Source organism: Megascapheus bottae, chromosome 9 (assembly GCF_031878675.1).
Source record: "Megascapheus bottae isolate mThoBot1 chromosome 9, mThoBot2.hap1, whole genome shotgun sequence".
Classification (NCBI taxonomy): domain Eukaryota; kingdom Metazoa; phylum Chordata; class Mammalia; order Rodentia; family Geomyidae; genus Megascapheus; species Megascapheus bottae.
In genome coordinates, this window is record NC_143517.1 from 12544052 (window position 1) to 12565713 (window position 21662).

The following is a 21662-nucleotide window of genomic DNA, read 5'->3' on the forward strand; positions in this document are numbered from 1 at the left end:
TTGTGGATAGAAGCAATTGTGTACGTATAGGCACTTTGGCTGCTTATAAACTATCTTAAAAAAATCACTATAAAAAATGTCTTTCCCGCCAGGGATGGAGTGACCCTGTCCAAAAAGAAATGTAGTCATTACCTGACTTATGTAACTGCAACCTCTCTGTACATCATCTTTATAGTAACAATAAAAGAACTCTCCCTGATTTGAGAAAATTGAAATCAAATATGAATTTTTGATATAGAGCTAAGACTTGTCTAAAACTAAATTATATTGCAACTAATATTTTAGGAAATTATGTGTATGCTGTAACTTCAAAGATCTGTGGAGATCTTCACTGATGTGTCCCTGACAAAGCAGACCGTACACAGAGCACAGAAGATATGACACGAATGTTTCAATCTTTGCACTTGCTGATGTTCTTCCCTCAGAAAACAGAGAGGGATCATAGAGATCTTTCACTTGTCACCTTTTGTTCTTCACCTCAGCCCTGCAGTCCCTCTCTAAAGCCTTTTAAATGAAGATTGAAATGGTCACTGAATCCCCATCCAGACTTAAAATCGATTGCAACAAGTGTGATAAATCAAATAATTAGAGCATTGCAACTAATTACAGTCATGGCAATTCTTTGATAAAGCAAAGAAAATATGAATGTTATTTGGAAACAGTTGAGGAAGTGGAGGAATAATATATTATTTAGAAAATGGAAGGAAGGGAAAGAGCTGGGAGGGATAGGGGAAAATTATGAAATAAGGAATGACATTGATAAGGAGGCATTATATTCATGAACTGTTGGGTTGACTGGCAACTCATTTGTACAACCAATTAAATATAATATTTAAAAAAGAAAAATGGAGAATTAGAAAAATAGAGAAATTTCAAAGATTGAGTTTATTTTAAGATAATTTTATTTAGGCCACATTTCTTTCTTGAAGATCTAATTAGTTGTGTGTGTGTGTGTGTGTGTGTGTGTGTGTGTGTGCAGTTAATTTTTTCTTTCTCTTTCATGAAAACAGTCATTTTTTTTTAGGTTGAAAAGGTCTTTGATCCAGAGCAAATGTCTGAAAACTAGTTTTTATGATATTTCAATTTCATGAAGACTAACTCTAAAGTAGGAAGAAAAATAAAGTTATTATCACTTCTCACAAAAGGTGAAGTTTCTTACAAGTAACACTCAGCTTGGGAGGAATTATTTTCTTTAAAATAGGCAGGAGTAACCCATCCAACATTTCTTCTCTCTCATAACTGTGGGCAGCCATGAGTAAGCCAAAGTAAGAAATGGAAAAAGCAAACACAGGAAGAGAACACTGTATAAATCCCTGAACCATTCATTTAGGGAGCACAGTGTTCTGAGATAGAGAACAATGTCTATAGTGAATACCTACTTTAGCTGTGAACTCTGACCAAATGTAAGCAGACTAACTTCACATTTATAATAAGCGTGTCACAACAATGATGTAGCTTCTGTTATAAACAAGCTCTCCAAAATCTACTGGAGTCACGGCGACAGACACAAAAATACAGAACTGAGTGTGTGAAGTAATGCACCTTTTATCTGGTGAATATAACTGTAACCCTTCTATTAATTACAATAAAAGAAGACAAAAATACAGAATTGACTCAGTAAGGCAAAATTTCCATCTGCAGAAGAATGCATGGTCAGCCAAAAATCTGACAAGCAAATACACAGAGCAGGACTGCTTGTGATTTTATAGGGTAAAATGTCTTCACATAAAGTAATTTTAAAATCAGATTAATGGTACACAAGTCATCTCAAAATATACTTGCAACCTTTTCAGTTTCTTGAAAAATCTGAAGCATGTCTTAATTCCATCTTGAGAAGAAGCCTACATTTCAAAAACTCTTCTTTATTCCAGAGCAGCTCCTCTTTTCCTTCACAAGAGACAATCTACCAGGTCAAAGCTGGAGCTTCTAAACACATGGATAGAAAAGACAGTTTTTCTCACATTTCCAGGGTAGATCAACCTGGAACAAAGAAGATACATTGGAGTGGTGGAAAAACATTGTTTCTATGAGTTAGGTTTATTTGGGTCTTATTTTTTCCTTCATATTTCCTAGTTACAAGTTATTGAATCTAACACCAAAAACATACTCAATACTCTTTATAATTGGTTGGACCTATTGTACAAAAAGAACTTGGCAAATTGCATATGCATTAATGCATACTGACCATTCATATTTCATCTAATAGTTTTAAAAGCAAGTCAGGTAAAAAGATCACTTCAAGTCAGAAAAGGGGTTGAAATGGAATCACTGCTCTCCAATTCAGGTAGGTCTCAGTCACAGTTCTGCTGCTCAGAAAGAGCAGATCATAAAAGCAGCAATTCTCTCTGAATTATGTTTCATCAAATCTAATTCCTGCCTTACATATTCAGGTGGTAGAAGAAAGGAGACCACCACCAAGAAAAGTAGTGTGTCTTTCATGCTTTCATCTTCTTTTACTTTAAGTACTAACAGGAATGATGTGGAGGTCACCTCAACATGCTTCCACGAACATTATTTTCCAGTGCTTTTTCTCTTTCAATGCTGCCCTTGATGAGAATTTCATTTCATTCCAGTACACCATGGAACACAAAGAAAAGGGAAGGACTCCAAGCGTGATCATATGCTACTTCCTTATCCTTTGACCCAGTGAATATTGGGCGATGTTGTGGAATTAGAGCCAAAATGCTTTCCATGGTTGAAAAAGATGCAAGTCAGGTGGGTTACAGATTCCACAGCTCTTGAGAAGAGTCTCTGCCATTCAGTAAAAAGCTCTGCTTCCTCCTAACTTTTGTTTTGTTAAATTTCCAGTTTAAAAATAAAAATATGCAAAGGCTGGGAGTTTGGCCTAGTGGTGGAGTGCTTGCCTAGCATGCACGAAGACCCGAGTTCGATTCCTCAGTACCACACACATAGAAAAAACGGGAACTGGATGTTGTGGCTCAAGTGGTAGAGCTCTAGCCTTGAGAAAGCCCAAGGACAGTGCTCAGGCCTTGAATTCAAGACCCAGGACTGGCAAAAAAAAATATGCAAGTTTTGGTTGTAGGTGAAAGGCAAGTTCAGCATGACTGGCAAAAATATGGCCTGCTTCTGGCTCCTTCCACCTTATAACTCTGTGGTAAATAAGGCATCATGCAAGAGTGACCAGCCAGAAGAACTGACAATTGGGAGTGAGAAGAACTTGATGCTAAACAATCATGCCAGGCCTGAAAGTAAATAATTCTCTGCAATCATGTCTCTCTTGAACCCATATTTGCCCTAAGGCAAACCACACCACCTTGGCATTCCATAGTCCACATTAAGATTTCCTCTTATTATTCTAGCAGTGTGGAGAAGGCATTGACAGAATTTCTATCACAAAGAGTGAAATTTTAAGAGGATTAAGTTAAGAGCCACACATTCCCTTTTCTGCCCTACTCCCAGCCTTTCCTTCTTATCTTTGGCATAGAGATGGATAATGGAATAAGCCTCTTGATTCCTTCTCAAACATGTTCCAGAAGGAATCCCATTTCCCAAAGCCATCTTTCTGGGGGTTTTCCAAACATTTATCAATGATTTTCTCATTGGTCAAAAGCTGGAACAATGGCCAAGAGAAGGTCTTAGCATTTCCCACAACTTATATGGTCATCAGTCTTGTGAGAATGAAGAATGTTTGGTTTTCCCACTCTGTCTGTGTCCCCACCTAAGCTTTCCTCCTCATTTTCTTATTTCTAGTTCATCCCACTGAGAGACTAAATAGAGCTCAAAGGACTGGGAAGACAGACAGTTTACCAGTGTTTCTGATGCAATAGACTTTGGGGTCATTTCATTGACAAACTTTTTCTTCTAAAGAAAGAGAGAGCAGAGTCACAGGGGATAAAGCCTCACTCCAGGTCTGTCCCTATCATTCCTGATAAACTCTCCAAGGCCCGTCTCCCCCATCTTCCTCTCCACAGTGACCTAGAAGGCTGTGGGGACCAATACTGACTACAACTGTTTGGAGAAACTTGGTTGAGTGACTGGGAACCACAGAGAATGTACTGGTGTGTTCTGCTATTTTAAATTTGGAGCTTCTTTCTTTTGATCCCCAGTGTGTGTACTATCAGAAAATAATTTAGCACTTGCTCATTTCCCAACAGGATGACACTGTGTGTGTGTGTGTGTGTATTCCTGTAGATTTCACCACATAGATTAAAAAAATACTGCCATACTTTATCTTTTAATATTATGATCTTTTTTTTTTTCAAATTCAGGACAATTTTAATTGAAGCCTGGATGTGGCAGGCAGTCTATGGAGCTCTCCTTTCCTCCCTTCCTCCCTCCCTCTGTTTCTTCCTTCCTTTTCCTCCTTTCCTTCTTTTCTTCCTTCTTTATTTCCTTCCTTCTTCCTCCCTTCCTTCCTCCCTTTTTTATTGAGGCGTATTAGTTGTGAGAAAAATGCATAGGAACATTTGAAGATTTGAGTGGCATAAGAAACCATCAGAAGGGTATCAAAGACTATATCAAAAACACTGGTGTTCTTATACTATTAGCCCTATATTGAATTGCTTATTCTGAAATTATATTTTTGCTGGTAAGTAGCTATCATTAGAAGAGGTACTTGAGGTAATTTTGGAAAATTCCTATGTACATAAATGAGAAGAAAATGTATTTCATATTTTTATTTCTATTCCTTATATAGCCACTTATAATTGGTATTGTTGCCTTTCAAAAATCTTTTGTTCGTGACTGATACATGAATGTAGGTAACTTTTCCCAAAATCTTTCCTGCTACTTTTTGTGTACAAGCTAAAACTTTCAGATGTCAAATGAAATTTGCTCTCAGCTACATAAATTCTTAAATAATGCCTCCTGACTAAACATTTCCAAGGAAATTAAATATATATGTTAATCTATAATCAAGTAGCATTATCAATTCTATAGCAACTCTAATACACATATTTTCCCCTTTGGAAGACTCATTTTTCTGTGATTTTTTTTGCTGTGATATTAAGGCAGAATTATTCATCTAATTACCTTCTGTTCCTCAGGCTCAGCTCAGAAGGCCATTTTCATCTTCTAAGTGACATGTGGATGTAACTATTCCATGAGAAAGGTCAAAAACTCCTGACCCCACCTATACTTCATAAATAGAGGAAACAGTATTTTACTAAAAGAACCAGAAATCAAACTCTAACTAGCTGCCTTGTAGAACCTGAACAACACACCTGGTTTCTTTCACCTTTATCATCTCATGTATAGTTGACATACAGTTGTCTTGATGTTCCTTGCCATTGGTGGTGTGAGGAAAGCAATGAACTGTGAGAGGAAGCAATATCATTCACTATGGACGTTTCTAGATGACATGCCAAGTCCGTATACCCAAGATCAAGAATATCTGCCCTAGAAGATGAAATTCCTTCTACCTCCTGCATTTTGTGAGTTTCCTTGTAAGATTTGACTCTGCTACTGAGGCCATCTCTTGAATTTTCTAACTGTTCACAGGGTTGGTGGCTAAGTACATGCTATTTTTTCACCAAGATGTGGTTTGGTTACCATTTTATGACACAAGTCAGAAAAAGACATTCTCCATCATTTCCCAAACAATACACCAAATACCAGAAATATAGGGCAGTTATCTCCAACTGCCTCAACTCCCTTATCACACCGTAGCCTGGAGAAGCGAATAGAAGACCAGACTTTCCAGTTGATTTTCGAGCATCCAGCTGGTGGCTGGTTGGTAACCGACTGCCCAAGGTCCCATGAACAGGATTTTTATTGATTATAAAACAGGGGAGTACTGTAGGGAACAAGTTAGCAATCTCTTTCCAGTTAGGGATACAGATAAGTAAAGCAATCTCTGGATGTCAAGGGTTCTTGATTTGAGGAAGCAGAGGTAAACAGTAAACAACCCTAGAGGCTTCCGGCCTTAGCCTGGCTTAAGGGCAAAATAGAGAGTTGCAATGCTAAATGCCAATCCACTCTTGGGGCCATTCCCAGCTTCCTGGGAGTCAGAGAATGCCATTCCAATCTTTGTTAGATTTCATGCTCAGCATTTACAGGCAGCTATATCAACCTTGGCTCTAAGCAGAAGAAAGAAAACAATTTATAGGCAACATTGTACAGGTGCTAAGAAAGTTTATTAACAAACAAATATGACAGACTAAGAGGTAAGATAGCATTCAGCCAGTCTTGAGTTAAATAGGAAGAATATGAAGTCCTTGAAGATTGGTGGGTCTTCTGTGTCCTGTTGGGTGTGGGGCTAAATATTTAGTGTATCATTTCTTCATTTGTTAATCATGCACATTTTCTCATTCTTTTGAAGTACTCTTTCTCCCATTTCATTGTCAGGTGACTTTTGGCTTAGAAGCTTATCATGTTATCTGGAGTTGTATGGGCAGAATTTCTCAGCTTACTCTTCTACTTCCTTGAATCACATTGTGCTTGTCTCTCAGGGCTTCATGTATTGGAAGCTTGGTGATTACAGTGGAGATAGTGGGACATAGTGGAACCTTCAACATGGAGCTTAGTATGAGGTAACTGGGTCCTTGAAGACACTACCCTTGAAAGGAATTCTCATGGGATCCTTGTTAGTCCCCTAAAAGGATTTTTTCATATAATTTTATTGTAATGAATAGAAGAGTTAGAAGAGTTAGGATTATTTTAAATAAAAGAGCAAAATTAAGCAGGCTGCTCTTTTTGCCTATGGTCATACCTTCCTTGGAGCTCTATAGAACTACACATGACTTGACTTACTGTCTAGCGTTTTTTCTCACCTTTCCTTTCTTTTTTAAAGAATCTTCAAATGATTGCTCAAGGGGTTTACAATTTAACTGGCACACTCATAAGTCCTTCAAATAGTTGTGCAAGGGTTTACAATTTAAACTGCACATCTATGTGTCCTTCAAATGATTGCACAAGGGGATTACAATTTAACTTGTATATTTATGTGTCTGATACTTCTCAACCAGAGCCACCTCTTCCCATCTTGTGGTGTGTGTGTGCATGTGAGAGAGAGAGAGAGAGAGAGAGAGAGAGAGAGAGAGAGAGAGAGAGAGAGAGAGAGAGAGAGAGAGAGAGACCAATATATAGTGTATATATAGTATATGTATGACTGTGGAAACAACAGAGGCAGGATTTGAAGCAATGTCTTTCTGTTTTTGTTGGGACATCCATATTCTCTATGGTGTCTAGAACTTTACTGGGCAGGTTTAAAGGATCAATTCAGTCTTGACCATTGATATTTATGGTTTAAAATTCATGATTTTAACCATTTATAAGTCTTTCTGGCATATTATTATGTCTATTTAGTTTATTATTCAACTCATGCAGTTCAATATACCAAGGAGAGATGAGCTGATATTCCTGAAAGTTTTACATAATTAGGGAGAGATGCTCATAGCCTACATCTCTACCTATAGAAGCCTTACCTTCACTATGTAGGAGACTGAGGACTGGAGGGTCAGTTGTAGGCCAGTCTGAACAAAGAAAGTTTTGTGAGACTACATTTCATTGGCTGAAATGGGACATATTTGCACATATATATTGTCCTTGCTAAGGTGGCATTATTGTTCCATATTTAGAACTGCTCATAAGGTGAAATTAATTCCACTTCTTTCAAAGGTGGTCAAAGGGGCCAGAAGCGAGGCCTTAGAGTAGAATGTTTACCTAGCATGCACACACCCCTGGGTTTGATTCACCTGTACTGTATACAAAGAAAAAGCCAGAAGTGGCATTGTGACTCAAGTGGTAGTGCATTAGTCTTGAGAAAGCTCAAGGACAGTGCCCAAGCCCAGAGTCCAAGTACCAAGACTGACTACTTAAAAACACCATATAATGGCATGGAACTCTATACACAGTGTCATTTTTTCCTGGTTTTGATATTTTGTTATCATTATAAAGGATACAAGTTGGAGAAACAATACCTAGGGCCTTTATATGTCTTTTCAATGTTCTGTAAATCTATAACTATTTCAAAAGAAAAATATGCAAAAAATGATGCTGGATGGTAAGGTGATTTCTTAATGTCAAGTTTGTGTTGCTTGAGTTGCTCTTGTTTTTAGCTGATAAACATTACAGCACAACATGACACCTCCATACCTTGCCAAGCCTTGTGGTTAAGTCACCACTCAACAACATAAAGCAGTCCTCTGTGAGTTCTGGAAGGTGTCACTTTCCTTTCCAGCTCTTTCCTTCGTTTTGCTTTTTGAAGTCCCAAAGAGATGTGATTTTTCTCAGTATTCAATTATGCTTTGAGGGATCTTCGAACTTTCATTCATTCTCCACTGGTTTATTAGTTAAACTTCCTAGACAAGAGAAAGACAGAAAAGACAAACCTTGAGGCTGAGTATTTCAGGGCTCAAAAGTTGGGAATGATCTGAAGTGGAGTGTCTGGGCACTCAGAATATTTAGCAACAAAGCTCAGCATTTGGGAACACGGAACAAAGGAGCAAGGCAAAAAAAAATTCCATTTCAGTTTTTTTTGTTGATTTTACTGAATACCAGTGGCTCCCAAGAATCTTCATGGGAGCTTAAAAAAATAAAAATGTTTTTATCTTACCACGGACCAGGAAAGTAAAATTTTCTGAGTTAGTGTAGATCAAAGAGAAATGAATGGTATACGTGCATACTCCTGTACACAAAGATGCATGAATATATCAGATTTCATATGTACTGTCCTATTGATAGTATGTTCATAAGTGCTGTGAAGTACAGTAAGCTTGAAAGAGGGAATAGAAAATCACATACATATTTGTTAGATGGCTTGCAAGTTAAAACTGGATGATCACAGGCTTCCTTTGCTTGCCTTTGTTATTTAATGAAGTTCTCTCAGTACAATATGTCATCCTTAGAAAAGGAAGTCACATAATATATCAATGTCAGCTTGCATTTATTAAGTCAACATTGTCATCATCAAGAACTTGCCTTGAGAGTAAATATTTATAAGTTTCAATAATTAGCCTTGATTGCTATCTGATCATTAATGTAAGCCGGAAGGAAAATGACTCATTATTTTTACTGTTCTCGATACAAATTACATTCTCTATACTAATATATCACAGTATGTTCTATGCTTCAGAATATTACTTCCTTAAAGACTAAGATATCTTCAAAGTCCAAAGTTCATTTTGACTAAATGATTTTCATATGTAAGCTGACAAGTTTTGTTGTCAAAGAAATGTTATTTAATTATTTTATGTTTTATAGAAAGTAGAGAAAAAATAAATCATTGTTTCATCACTAACATTTTGGTTTGTACTTATCTACTCTTCTTATTTTTATCTGCAGATAAGGTATTTTTCTTCCTTTCCTTCCCTTTGTTTTTTGTTTTGTTGCCAGTCATAGTGCTTGAATTCAGGGCTTCTATGCTGTCCCTAAGCGTTTTTATTGCTCAAGGATAGTGCTCTACCGCTTTGAGCCATAGCTCCATTTCCAATTTTTAGATGGTTAATTGGAGATAAGTGTGTTGTCACCTGTATGGGTGACATCCTATATGTGTTGGTTTCAAACCATGATCCTCAGATCCCAACTTCCTCAGTGACATGAATTATAAGCATGAGCCACCAGCGCCTGGCTCCCTTTTTGTTTTCAAAAGCATGCTAGAAAGGCTTGGCAATCAATAATTGCAGGCATATATTAGTCATACATATACTATATATACACTATATATTGTACATATTATCATGCTGTCTATTTATATAGAAATAAATAAGAAAACTTTGATTAATATGTTTGGAGAAAATGGAATGAAGTTCTGGTATTTAAAAAAAAAAATTGCCAGTCCTGGGCTTGCACTCAGGACCTGAGCACTGTTGTTGGACTTTCTCAAGGCTAGAGCTCTACCAGTTGAACCTCAGCACCTCTTCCGACTTTTTCTATGTATGTGGTGCCAAGGAATCGAACCGGGGAGTCGTGCATGCTAGGCAAGCATTCTACTGCTAGGCCAAACTCCCAATCCTCTTCTGGTATTTTTTTATTACCTTTTTTTGTTTCTATTTGCTGAGCACATTCTGGCTTTACCAAGACCTAATCGCCATTCATCTGTGTACATATGCAAATTCACAAGTTAGTACCCACATGAGCTCTCAATCTGTGTCATGCTACCCAAGCTTGACTCAGTGTTTCTCTCTGTATTACTTGTCCACTCTATTGACCTTACAGTCTCTTAACTTCCCTTTCTCTCCCACTAGCCCTATTCTCTCTTTCTTCAATTCTTTCTTTGTTGGACAGGCAGTTCAGTCCACATCTATAACTCTCTTTATGTGTTGTTTCCCATGGCATCCACTGTCACCCAGTAAATGGTTACCGTAACAGCCAGTTCTACATCTTGCCAAACAGAACAGGTTCTATCAAAATCTTGCTAGCCATTCGGCAATGTGGGAGACCATGTTTTACGTTATTAGAGCATCTGTCCCAACCCATTTCTGCTACCTTTATTCTCCTCCAACCTCTCTTTAATCTCTTAGCTGATGGCTTTTCTTCCTACTTTAGTAAGGCTGTCAGAAGGAACCCCTTGACTTCTTTCCATGTCTACGTCATAAACATTGTTTCTAAGCCTGCTACAATTCATTCCCTTTACCAATACAATTCCCAGCCTCTTTCGTCCAGATAAAATCTTCTAGGCTGTAGGAACCCCTTTATTCCAACAACAGTATCACTTCCCTTGTATTTTTTCTCCCTCTCTGTTGGGTCCATCCTTCAGACCAGTGCCTCTGCATGTATGTTAGAATTCCCTAAAAAGCTTTAAAAAATACACAGACTCTAAGCTTTTAGAACAATTAAATTAGAATGGTCTGTGTTAGGGGAGAAGTAGCTGTTATATGTATTTTTTAGCTCTTCCCTGGTGATGTCAATTTATGCCCATAATTGAGAACTGTTGACTTAGCCATTTGGACATAGTCCATTATTCAATATATAAAGATTCTTTCCATTTCTTCCCTGTCTCATCCACTTAGATAACCAAACATAGTGGAGTAGTGCCCCACCCTTGTTATCTTTTTTTTTTTAATCATTTCACCTGTAATTCAGTATTGCTACTTCCAAAAGCTATGAATTCCATAGTTTTCCCCTATAATCTAGAGAACTTTATTCCTGTTTGTACTTGACCTTACTTGGACTTTAAACTGGACCTGTTCTTCACTTCATTAAAAATTGGCTGGCCTCTTCTCTATTCCTTCAGCTCAGGTTTTACTTACTCCTCTTTTTACTATTGCCAATACTAGCTGCCTTTTCACCTTTTATATTTTGTGGGTTTGTCTCAGATTTAATTTTCTCTCATGGCTTCCACTGGTTTTCTCAACCTGGTAACAACCAAGTGTCCCTGAAGCTGCAGAACAGTAGTGCCAAATGTCTTCTGAATATCTGTATTATTTAAATAATAATAAAAAAGTTTGCTTTTGAAATAAGGTAGTACACCTGGTATTTAGAGAAAGAAAGTTAGATGTGTCAACACAATAATAGCTCTTAAGGTTTTACTGAGCAAACATGGATTTCTTTTAAATGTGTTCTCACTTCCTTGCTCAAATAGCATCTTGGAGTTTGATCTTAAGTGAAGTACAGCACTTCCTTCCTTGCTAAGAATTGCTAGGGCTCCTCTCCCCTATATGACTTTTCCCTTGTGCCAATATCAGGCATCTGCAGAGGGAGTTCAGGGGATAAAGAAAGTTTGCAGTTCTATGTAACTAGGATCCTTTTCCCTCTAGTTTCCAACATAACATATATTTTGTTCCTTCCCCTACATGAGAACAACAAGAGATGAAGGATGGATGAAAAGCCACAAAGCACTGAAAACATAAGAAATCCAATGCCACACTGCCAGGGTGTGGGTGGAGAACTGACTTTGGCTGATGATAGGAGGTAATGGTGGATGGAGAAGCTGCAGAATCCTGCTTTTGTTTTCTTCTGTCATTGCCTAGGCCCAGATACAACTTTCTCTATACTAGCAGAAATTTAGAGCTGTTATCTAAGGATATTTTTTTTAGAGGGAAGTCAAAATGAAGCAGACATCCTCTGCTAAAAAAAAAAATAGCTGAGAAGACCAAGTGGAGGCTAACTTTGGACAGCGCATTCCCCTCCCCGCTCACCTGTTCCTCCAACCTGCACACTTGCCCCGGGGGCCCAAGATTATAATTTTAGGATTGCTGAAGAGGTAGTGCCAGTAGGGTCAGGAAAAATCAAGCCCCTCAGAGCTGGACAGGCTTTTGAGACCAGAGTACAGGCTGACAAGCTCATCTGCTCTGACTCCTCTGAGTATACTGAATTTCTGTTATTGGGGTCGTGTCTGACTCACTTGCCTATGCATTTAGGGCTAGAAGAAGCTTATCAACCAAAATAGTAAGATGTTGCAGGACCATTTCAAGGGGGAAAAATGTGCAGTTCCCACAAGGATAACTCTTAGAACAGATGGGGTAAGAATTCAAATGTAGCCTAGTCTGCCCATAAAATGAGGTGAGAGGGCCGGGAGTTGGGCCTGGTGGTAGAGTGCTTGCCTAGTATACATGAATACCTGGGTTGATTCCTTGGTACCACATACATAGGAAAAGCTGGAAGTGGTGCTGTGGCTCAAGTGGTAGAGCTTTATTCTTAAGAAAAGCACAAGGATAGTGTGCAGGCCCTGAGTTCAAGCCCCAGGACTGGCAAACAAAACAAAACAAAACAAAAAATGAAGTGAGAAAAGGTAGAGGTAATAGAAACAAGAAAACAAAAGCCAACTAGAAATATTGTGGTATTTCCACAATGATATTTTAATATAGCCCATGATAGTGTGAAAAGAAACAATGGATACAGCTGAAGAACAATGAGTATAAACACCACAGGAAAAATCACCCAGAAGTCCACAAAGGGCAAAATAGCAAAAATATAAAAGAGAAGATATGGGGGAATAAATAAAAAGTGTGACTAATAAGAATATCACTTCTAAAAAAATAGAAGGCATAAAAAGAGCTGGAAGTGGTGAAGTAGCTCAAGTAGCAGAGTGCTAGCCTTGAGAAAACCTCAAGGACAGAACTTAGGCCCTAAGTTCAAGCCCCACAGCTAGCAAAAAAGAAACCATAGAAAAAAGAGAACAAACTGGAATAATACAAGGTTGTAGAAACAAATATCTTCCACTTTATACATAAAAGTGAATTAATTAAACAGGTCAGTTAAAGAGTAAATATTGAGAAATGTATGTTCTTTACAAAGGACACACCTAAACAAATAGACACAAAGGTTGAAAGTAAAAAGATTTTTAATAACATGTCTGCAATTTCAAGAGCTATTTTTGGTGGTGTTTTGTTTTTGTTTTTGTTTTTTGTTTTTTTTTTGGCAGTCCTGGGCTTGAGCTCAGGGCCTGAGCTCTGTCCTTGAGATTTCTCAAGGCTAGAGCTGTACCACTTGAGCCTCGGCACCACTTCCTGCTTTTTTCTTTTTCTTTCTTTTTTTTAAAGGAAATGAAGATTTTTTAATTCAAACTTCATATATAATATTTTCAAAATTTACAAATCAGTATTCCAGAGAAGCTAAGGAAATTTGTGAAGAACAGAATCCTTTAAAATAACATACACTGCCTTGCTGCATTTAAAAGGAAACATGCTTGGCACCCAAGCTTGGAACTTTGATCACGTAGATCACTGGTACCAATTCGTTTGTTTGATGAATTAAAGTGTTTTTGGTGCAGAAAACATTATATCAGTTTCAGAGAGTTTTCTTGCATTCTACACTGCTTTTCATCCTCTCTGAAAGTGAACTTTTCAATACAGTTGAAATGGTAATCCTCCATTTGTAATGTTGCTGGTTACTTATATGTACATATCAAAGGCAATTTCCAAAGCAGCTTGTAGTTTTTACCACTACATATTACATTCATTTACAAGCAAAGTATTACTTTGTCTGGTCTTAGTTCATCTTCCATGTCTGGTATTGTGGGTAATAGAGCAGACCGGGTTAAACCCCAACATTTTTTTGAGGTGACATGTCTTTCTTAGTGGCTGTAAATTTCCATCCAATGTGACTTGCACAGATCTTACACTGGGCAATGGTCCAGGAAAACTCAGGAAACCAGCTGTACTCTGTGGTAGGCCAGCATGTGAGATTCAGGTTGCCGGCTCTGTATATCGTGAGTATATGGTGCACATATCCATGAGGATTCACGTAAGCAGCCATTGACCCACATAAGGAGAAGCTGAGTATTTCATTTTTGGTGGTTATTTCTGTTTCTTGACACTGTTTACAGTAAAGGGAGGTATATTTATTCATGATGTCTAATTCGCAGTGGAGTCGTTAAATAGCACTACCAATTCTCCATACATCACCAATAGGAAGACAAGCAGCTACTCTATAAGAAAAATCTGTTGGATTTGAAGGAAGAAATTCCTCTTTAAGGTTTTCATCCCATTCGTGTAGCTGTTTCTTAATTCTAGCCATTAAAGTTTCTGCATCATGTAAGGAGTATAGCCAACGAGGCCATGAAGTAAGATTTGCACAGTGAAACTTCTTCTTCTGGTATTTCTGCCACCACAGGCTTGGAAGGAAATATCTGACACTTATTGAGGGACTCTAACTGAACTGCAGACATGGTGGAAGGCAACACACACTCAGAATTTGCACTTCAGCCTGTTGGATTCCATCTGACTGTGTTCTTAGCTCAAGGACTTTGAATCTCTGTCTGCCAATTGCTTTCACTTTCACGACTTCAATTCCAAAATCCTGCTCTTCCCGGTAGGCACAGATGTCTGCTGTGGTCCCAAACTCTGCCTTCTGTTCCTGTGTATTACTGTATGCAAGGACTGCAAAGGTTCTGTCTTTCTGAATGAGGTTCCTCACCATGCTGACTTCTTGGGGGCTAGAAAGGTGCAGGGGCAGCGTCTGCTAGGGGATGAGGATTATCATTACCTGTGGCTGCACGGGGATCACCTGTCAGCTGTCGTCGTCGTCCTCATGCAGAGTCCTGCCATGGAACGCCTTCATGTATGTGAGGTTGGCGGACTGGTGTCAAAGTTGATGATGTTTGGTTTCCTGGCTTCTTTGCTATCCTGATCTTCAACTTCCATTTCATCTTCTTCACTCTCTGCGGGCAGCAGCGGGAGATGGTTACCCTGTCGTGCGCAGTGTCCTGTCTGTTTATCCGCCCCGGCTTTTTTCTATGTTTGTGGTATTGAGGAATCGCACTCGAGTCTTCGTGCATGCTAGGCAAGCACTCTACCACTAGGCCAAACTCTCAGCCCCAAAGAGCTGGTTTTAGAAGAAGGGAAAGGGAATGAGAAAATGATGGATTGGTGAGTCTGATCAAAGCATATTATATGCATTTATTGATATGTCAAAATGGAATGACTTTGTAAAACTAAGCGATACAAATTTAAAATTGTAGGAAGAAAAAATAAAAAGTTTGACACTTCTTTTTTTGTTAAAGAATTTAACATTGATTTTTACATCATATTTCAAATGACATGTTTAACAAACAAGTATTCAAGAAGGGAATCTCTATGGACAATAACTGGCACTTAGTTTTTAGAACATAATCAAAATTAGGCTAAGGGTTTGTATATCATAGAAACATAATATGAAATAAAACATTGTATCTATAGAGTCATAGGTTTTTAATGTCTATGTAGTTGTATTTATATTTCCAATACCATGTCCATAGCATTGGGTATGCAAATATTGAGTCCTCGCTTTTGTATTGTTTGGATCTAATAGCTTGTCTCACTTAACATGATTTGCTCTAGATTCATCCAGTTCGCTGCAAATGCCATTAGTTTATCTTGTCTGTTGGCTATGTAGAATTCCATTGTATATGTATATATATATATATATATATATATATATGCCACATTTTCTGTATCCATTCATCTGCAGTAGGGCATCTGGATTGTTTCCATCGCCTGGCTATTGTGAATAGTTCAGAGATAAACATAGCTGAGCAGGTGTCCTTATCATATCTTGGGTTATGATGTTCAGGGTAGATGCCCAGAAGCAGTATGGTAGGATCATAGGGGAGGTCAATTTTCAATTCTTTAAGAAACCTCCACACTGCTTTCTAGAGTGGCTGAACTAGTTTACAATCCCACCAGCAGTGTAGTAGGGTTCCTTTTCTCCACAACCCCGCCAGCAACTGTCATTGCCTGAGTTCAAAATCTTGGCCATTCTTGTTGGGTAAGGTGGTATTTTAGGGTTGTTTTTATTTGCATTTCCTTTATGACCATGGATGATGAACATTTTCTCATATGATTTTCTGCCATTTTAATCTCTTCTTCTGATAAGTCTCTCTTTAGTTCCCTTGCCCATTTAGTGAATGGTTTGTTGGGTTTGGGAGGGATTAGTTTCTTGAGTTCCCTGTAGATACCGGCTATTAAGCACTTGTCAGATGTATTATTGGTATATATCTTTTCCCAGTTGGTTGGCTGTCTCTCTACTTTTGAGACTATGCTTTTATCTGTGCAGATAAAATTTTTTTTTTTTTTGGCCCCCTTCTCTTTCTGGCCCTGCTCGCTCCGGCCCCGCTCGCTCCGGCCCCGCTCGCTCTGGCCCTGCTCCGGCCCCTTCTCGCTCTGGCCCTGCTCGCTCCGGCCTCGCTGGCTCTGGCTCGGCTCGCTCCCGCACGCTCCGGCCCTGCTCGCTCCGCCCCGCTCGCTCTGGCCACCACTCGGTTGGGCTCCGCTTGCTTGCTTTCGCTCTCTGTCACTTGTTGCAGTCTCGTCTCTGCCACTTCCGGCTTGGTTGTGTATGTGGGATACCGAGGAATCGAACCCGGGTCTTTGTGCATGCTAGGCAAGCACTTTAACCGCTAGGCCAAACTCCCGGGCCCGCAGATAAAATTTTTATTGAGTCTCTCTCCAATTTGTTGTGACCCTGGGATTCTGTTCCGGAATCTTTTGCCTTTGCCTATGAATTCCAGTGTCTCTCATACTTTATCATGTAGCAGTTTCATGGTTTCCGGTCTGACATTGTGGTCTTTGATCCACTTTGAGTTAATGCTTGTGCTTGGCGAAAGGCTAGGGTCAATTTTTAGTTTTCTGCATGTGGCCGCCCAGTTTTGCCAGCACCAATAATTGAATAGGCTGTTTGTTCCACTGTATATCTTTGGCTCCTTTATCAAATACTATGACTATAGGTATGTGGATCTATTTCTGGGTCTTCTATTCTGTTTCACTGATCTTCTGGTCTGTTTTTGTGCCAATACCAAGCAGTTTTTGTTATTATGGCTCTATAGTAGAGTTTGAAGTCTGGTATTGTAAAAAAAAAAATGGACATTTTTAATGGAGTTTTGATTACAAAGCAATGAAGATGGCCACCACATAATAATAAAGGTTCAAGTCATTAAACACCTAACTTTTTTATATTAGAGGGAATAACTGCCACAGCTATAGAGATGTTGGGAGCCAGAGTGGAATCAAACTGTACCTTGACTTGCATCAGACCATGGCTTTATTGTCTTATTGCTTTCTGGCCCTATTCTATGTAAATGACCTGAGAATTACCATATGAATGTAACACCTGGAGGTTCCCGGGGTCTGGAGGAGGGGAGAAGGGGGAGTGGAAAATAAACGCGGCAGTCTCGGCAGTCTTTGCCTGGACTGCGGACATCCCGGACCCGGTGTGTCTGTCTCTCTTCTTTTTCTTCCTAGTCCTTGTCCCCTATTTCAGGAACCTCAATCTGCGAACCCTGGTTTGCTGCCGGTTGGCCCTGGCATAGAGAGAAATAAGTAGTTACAGCATCATGATGAGAGGTTTTACGTTTCTTACGGCAAAAGGTTAAATAGATAAAAATAAGCAAGTACATATAGACTTAGACAACAAAATCTATAAAATTTACCTAGGGCGTTTAGGAATTCTGACATGTATAGAAGACACAGTTTTTTTTTTAATGAAGCACTAAGAATAATTTACAAATAGAAACTTAAAATGTGTATAATATATGAATAATGTATGAACTATGATGTTTGTCGACAATGTAAATCAGGAAGAAGTTAATGAAAAACATTCAAATATTTGAAATTAAAAGACATACTATTGCTGGGTATCAGTGGCTCAAACCCGTAATCCTAACTACTCAGGAAGATAAAGTTTGATGATTATGGATTGAAACAAGCCAAGGCAGGAAAGTCTGTGAGATTGTTATCACTACTAAACTACTAGAAAAGCTGGAAATGAAGTTGTGACTCAAGTGGTAGAGCGCTTGTCTTGAGGACAAAAGTTCAGGGATATTACTTAGGTCATGAGTTTAAGCCCTAGGATTGGGGGAAAAGATCATACTATTGAATAATCCATGAGTTAAAGTATCAATTGTATTAAAAATTTAAATATCTTAAACCAAATGATTACACATATGTTCATATATGTGTGTAATTTTATGAGCAGCATTACCCAGGTCCAGTGGCTTGTGACTGCAATCCTAGCTACTCTGAAGGCTGACATCTGAATGATGAAGGTTTGAAGCCAGCCAAAAGGCAGCAGTGGAGGGCTGGCTCAAGGGATAGAATACCAGCCTAAGAAGCTCAAGGCCTTGAGTTGAAAATTCAGTACCCAAATCACCAGCTTCAATTTACAACAAAATAGAAAGATAATGAGGAAGATAAATGGTAAATTGTTATTATTAATTAAACTTCTTTCATTATTCTTTCATTATGTCTCTTTTCTGTGACAGGACTCCACCCAGGATACCACAGTACATTAAATCACTATGTCACCTATAATATTTTCTGAGACTTTCTTAGATTGTGATGACTTTGCATACTTTCAGGATACTCCACTATTGGAATTTGTCTGCTATTTTCATGATCAGTGTAGAGTTATGGGTTGTAGGAAGGGCAATCACCATGGCAAAGTGCTATCTTCCTCATAGTATATCAGTGCCAAATACTGCCAACAGAATTCATCCTGATTGATGATGACCTTGGTTTTCTGGCTTAGATACAATTAGCCCTCTTTTTTCATTATGAAGTTTCACTATCCTGTTTCTTTTGCATGGTGTTTTCAGTTAAATGTAGGCAATACATGTAATTCACAATCAAAAAGGATAATTAACATGTCACATTCCATACTACTTAAAAATTTGAAGGGAGGGGCCGGGAGTTTGGCCTAGTGGTTAAAGTGCTTGCCGAGCATGCATGAAAACCCCGGTTCGATTCCTTGGTACCACATACATAGAAAAAAGCCAGAAGTGGTGCTGAGGCTCAAGTGGTAGAGCTCTAGCCTTGAGAAAGTCCAAGGACAGTGCTCAGGCCCTGAGCTCAAGCCCAGGACTGGCAAAAAAAAAAAAAATCTCAAAAATTTGAAGGGAATTTATAACTGTAAATAATTTTCTTAAAAACCAACTAACAAGCAAAATTAATGAATTAAGGTCCACCTTAGGAAGTTTGTAGGCAATAGAACCATGTCAAAGGGAAGACTAATAGAGAGCATGCGTCAATATAATGGAAGACAAAGCTGTCAACAATGATTCAAAAACATGCAACAAAAGTTGTCTCTCTGAGAGAAATCAACAAAAAAATAGACCAATGTCTGAAAACAAAGAAGGGGGTAGTTGGCCATGTGCAGGAGAATGCTCAGAACTGTGCTGGTTGTCAGGCTCCAACTCTTGAGTCCTTGCTCCTCCCTGCCCCCTTCTTTGTTTTTTCTGTTAGTAGCAAAGTTCTGCTTTATGTTTTGAGTTGATGGGGGAAAAAAAGAAAAAAAAAACACCTCCCCAAACCCCCACAACACTCTTTCTCCATGTTTTGATCTGTTCACTTCATCATCCCACTTACCTTTACCACAGTAAATAAAGCCTGGTAATCAAGGATGTGGGTTTTTTTTCTCTTATCAAAATCTGGAGAGTGCCAAATTTGTGAGATAAAGTCTTGTAATTTGAATGTCCTGGAGCACCTGCTGAGATAGAAATTGGGGAGGCAGGAGTGGCAGCAAAAAGATGTCTCTGCCATGTATGTGTGATGATAGGCCTTCATCAGGGAGGCTCAGAAGTGAGGATTCCCATGAGAATGCCCTGCAGTGGTGACATGTTTGTGTGTATTTGTGTTTCTCAGTTATTTGCTGTAGGTTGCATCATGAAAGGTATGACTTGGGCAGAGTGGCTTTCCATACTTAAAGGAGATTCTAAAGGAGTGAGCAGAGTGATTCTTCCAAGTTCAAAAAAAGGAAAAGTACAAGATGGGAAGACGAAGAAGAACAAACTCTAGGATTTATTACATCACTATAACAAAGACAATATTATTGCCATGAAAGAAGATAATTCACCAGTGTAACCAAAAAGAGTTTGGAATTGATTTACTCACATATTTGTTTTCTACAAAACAGGATTGCTGTGACAGATCAGGTAAGGAAAATGTCCATAGTATTCCATCTCCATAAAGGGAAACTAGATGTAGTTATGTGCTTATGATCTGAATCCCATTCAACTTAAAGTGCATTTAATTCTTATGGGAATATGTACAAGATTATTTAGTTTGATTGCTCTTAAGATCACTCCATGAACTTGGTATCACATTTAAGTTAATGCAAGCTGCAAGCATGATAGCCAAGAATGATTTAAAAATATTTTAAATATACACATTTATTCCAAAAAGTCACAAGGAAAGTAATCAAACACTAACAAACTTGCAAATGGCTTCTTTCTTCCCACTTCACCCTCCACCCCACTCACCTGTGTTATCTCTCTTTGCCTCCAATCTGTTCTACAATCAAATTCTTCTCAAACTCTGATACTTTAACTGGTCAATACAGACTTTTTCTTCTAGCACCTTTCTACATTCTAAAATCTATCTTTTTCTTCTTCTATTAATTGTTTTTCATTTTCAATGAAAAAATAACACTTCATCTTTACAATTATTTTAACATCATAAACTTAGAATAGGATGCCAATTTCTATAACTAAGAAACCTAATTAATAATTGAGATCAGACAAGACATTAAGTTACGTTGAACTGGAAGAATAGAGTCAAAGAATAACTTGAAGAATGGACAAATTTATCTCAATTTATTAAAAATTCCAAGGTGAGGTCTTCATGGATAACTTTACAGGTAGTTCCTGACTACTTGGTTATCCAGGTTTCCTGTGATTTTGGTGTGTTGACAGTCCCTACATAGTGGAGGTATGGTTAATATTGGTCTAAATAGAAAGAGGAAATACCAAGGAGCTTACTTAAACTTAAGCCACACCAGAACAAGTATTTGATTCATAAGAATTTGGCAATACCGCCAGGTGCTCATAGCTCACGCCTGCAATCCCAGCTATTTAGGAGGCTGAGATCTGAGAATCATGGTTCAAAGCCAGCCTGGGCAGGGAAGTCTGTGAGTTTTATTTTTAATTGCCAATTAACTACCAGAAAACCGGAAGCGGTACTGGGGCTCCAGTGGTAAAGTGCTAGTGTTGAGCTGAAGAGCTCAGGGACAGTGTCCAGGACCAGAGTTCAAGCCCCAAGACTGACAAAAAAACCCCAAAACAAACAAAAACAAATTTGGAAATACCTGAAATTCAAATGTTTGAAAAGAAGAGATGAAAAATAAATACCATTGTTGGATAACCAGCGGTTTATCCAAAATACTCCTTATTTGTTGATATAAACAAATCTTGAATATTAGTAAAAGAGGGAAATGTGTATGTATTTTGGGATGTCTAGTGTTATGGCCCTGAGTAGTAAGTGCCACCCATCTTTATATTGCTGATTACAAATGACTTTCATGTATATGCATACTCTGAATTCAGTAAACACGTTTTAGTCATCTCCTGTGTG

At 38.4% G+C, this 21662-nt stretch overlaps 1 pseudogene; it reads right to left on the bottom strand.

Moving 5' to 3' along the window:
* Nucleotides 1-13801: 13801 nt before the first annotated feature.
* Nucleotides 13802-21662, bottom strand: part of LOC150058788 (protein cereblon pseudogene) — a 36725-nt pseudogene continuing 28864 nt past the window's right edge.